This window comes from Chrysochloris asiatica, unplaced genomic scaffold, assembly GCF_000296735.1.
Source record: "Chrysochloris asiatica unplaced genomic scaffold, ChrAsi1.0 scaffold00124, whole genome shotgun sequence".
Classification (NCBI taxonomy): Eukaryota; Metazoa; Chordata; class Mammalia; order Afrosoricida; family Chrysochloridae; genus Chrysochloris; species Chrysochloris asiatica.
In genome coordinates this window covers 5,389,497-5,392,479 of record NW_006408642.1, presented here as the reverse complement: position 1 = coordinate 5,392,479, position 2,983 = coordinate 5,389,497, and the positions used below count along the sequence as shown (strand labels likewise).

At 42.2% G+C, this 2,983-nt stretch overlaps 1 protein-coding gene across 1 annotated transcript in view; it reads right to left on the bottom strand.

Annotated features, from left to right (window-relative positions):
* The window catches only part of TOPAZ1 (testis and ovary specific PAZ domain containing 1), a 109,626-nt gene that overhangs the window by 65,308 nt on the left and 41,335 nt on the right, over window positions 1–2,983 (bottom strand). The gene's annotated exons all lie outside the window — the stretch shown is intronic.

The following is a 2,983-nucleotide window of genomic DNA, read 5'->3' as shown; positions in this document are numbered from 1 at the left end:
GTTCATATGGTACCTCTTGAAATGGTTGAACATTAACCATTTCCTTTTGGTACAATGACTCTGTGTATTCCTTCCATCTTTTCTAATTTTTTTTTAATGTTTTATTGTGAATTATATGATAGTTTACATGAGAGAACCTTAGTTTTACATTCATTCCATCGTATATCATTTCATTGCCTCGGTTCCAATCCCCTCCATGCATCATCAACCGACCAAAGGGTATATCCTAGAAACCCGACCCCTACCCTTCCCCCTCCCTCTCTGGATCCAAAGTCCCCAGCCACTTCATCACTCCACATCATTGTCTGTCTCTATCTCAGGCATCTCTGCTTCTCAGGGTAGGGTCCCGCTCTCGGCTTTTCTCCGTTGATGGTCCTAGAGACCTCTGCTCCTAGACTGGAGAATTAATCACTCCCTTCCTTGCTACAAAACATGTACCTTTGCATTTCCAACCCTCATAATCAGTCTTGATAACCATTATTCACTACATTATCACGAGTTACCCATGTGTATTTCATTTCATCAGCTCCGCCTAGACAGATTGGATAGTACTCACTGGAGATTCTGCTTTCCTCCATGCCCCCTAGCTCTAGGTTCCCTCTTGAAAGCTTGTAAGCCAGTCACTTCTTGCCTTTGTAGTCTTCCCTCCCCATTTGGGTATCCAATGTCCAAGTTGCCCATCTCTGTCTACTGTGTATGTGGAGGGGGTGGGAATGCTTCTTGCTGTAAGGATTTGTTCCTTCCTTTGAGTCACTGCATCCATAGGTATAGGTCAAGTTCATCAGATTGTATCAGCTCACTCTTTTTTTTCCCCTCTTCTTTCTTCTCCTGGTTGAGCTCTGATCATCCAGTCATCTGGTCCAGGTCACGTGGGTACCATCTGCAAGTGTGGGCGTTCTTGTGCACATGCCTTCTCTTCCCATCAGCTGGTAGCTCCACTCTCCTCTCGAGTCCTCCGTGGCCACGCCACTGACTCTGGGCCCAAGAGTCCCCAAGTCTCCTCACACTGCTTGCCAACCAGGTCCCCAGAAGCCCACTGAACAATGTAGGGCTTAGCTTGCTGCTTCATGGCTGCTTTTACCCCACTTCCCCCTATCGGTGATGTGTGTGGTCACCTATCAGAGCTTGTATTTTGTTGAGTCTTAGTCTTGGGAGGGGATTTGCCTTGAGAGGACCTTCCATGTTTTCTTGATGCCCTCTGCATCATTCAATAATTTGCCCAGAAAATCTTTCAATAACGAGAGGCTTGAATTTTTTCTTTAGTTCCCCCAGCTTGAGAAATGCTGACCGTGTTCTTCCCTTCTGGTTTTCTAACTCTTAATCTTTCCATATTTTATTATAGTATTTGGTTTTATCTTCTCGAGCTGATCTTTGAAATTTTCTGTTCAGCTCTTGGACCTCTTCAATTCTTAAATTTAAAGGAGGTATTTACAAATAATCTTTCAGCCAGTATGCAAATAGCCTATTCATTGACATAGCACCCATCTCCTTTTTATCATTAAGTTCTTTTGAAATTTTAATTACTAAAATATCAATTCAATTTGTCCTTTGCAAATGACCTCCTCTGGTTACACTTGTTTATGTTAAGTGCTATCCAGTGGGTTCCAACACATAGTGACCCTGTATAGGGTTTCCTAGGATCTGTTGGTAGGCTTGAACTGCCAACCTTATGGTACATAGTCCAGTGCTGATCTTACAAAGCCACATCAGAAGTCCTCTGGTTAGACTACTAAGTGAAAAAAGTCTAAACATTTTAAAAGTTTTTTGTTTTTTTTTTTACATTTTAAGTTTTTGATATGAAACAATACATTGCTTCTTTAAAGTTCTGACAAGTCATAATGCCATTTCACCAATAATTTTCCAGAACTGGAAAATTTTTTACTTTCTCTGTGATTGGTGGAGGTGGTGGTTATGTGCTGTGGAGTCAGATTTGACTCCTAGCAACCCTGTATAGGGTTTCTGAGGATATAAATCTTGACAGGAGCAGAGAGCCTCATCTTTCTTTCTAGGAGCAACTGGTAGATTTGAACTGTTGACCTTGAGGTTAGCACCCAACTCATAACCCACTATGCTACCAGAGCTCCTTTTTCTAAGACTCTAGTTGTTATTAAGTGCCTTTGAGTAGGCTCTGACTCACAACAACCCTATATAGAGTTTCTGAGGAGCAGCTAGTGGTTTTAAACCACCCACCTAATGGTTCAAAACAACCTTCCATTATCCTACAGCACCACAGCAGGACTCCAAATGCAACTAATGACGATGACTGATGTTGTTACGTGCTGCTGAGTTGATTCCGACTCATAGTGACCTTGGATAGGGCTTCCGAGGAGCAGCTGGTGAGCTTGAACCATGTGCCTTACAGTTTAAACAGCTTTGCAGTCTGGCACATTAACCCACAGCACCACACCTTAGAAACACACAATTCTAGTGAGCCAGATTAGTAACTACTGAATTTTCCTCTCCAGAATGGTTACTAATTCTTAAGAAAGAAAATATAATTTCTGCTCATGCCTTTGTCAGGAGCTGATGAAGCCCTTGTTATTCTTAAAAGTTGGAATATTTCTGTATATTGCCAAATTAAAATATCAGAAGCAAATACCTTTAAAAATGTTCATTTATATGACCTAATTTCTCTCTTTATATGCCCTTTGGTTACTTTAAACCGTGCTATTCTTTGGTAAGACATTCAGTTTTCATGCCTAGCTGTTGTTTGTTAAGTGCTGACGAGTTGGCAACTCATAGCGACTCTGTACCGGGTTTCTGAGAAGCAGCTGGTGGGTTTGAACGGCTGACTTTACAATTATAGTACTGCAGTGCCGACTCTTCAGCACCACACCAGGACTCCCTTCATACTTGGTGGTGGTGGTTATGTGCCGAGGAGTCAGTTCTGACTCATAGTGACCCTGTACAGGGTTTCCGAGGCTGTAAATCTTTATGGGAGCAGAAAGCCTCATCTTTCTCCCATGGAATAGCTGGTAGTTTC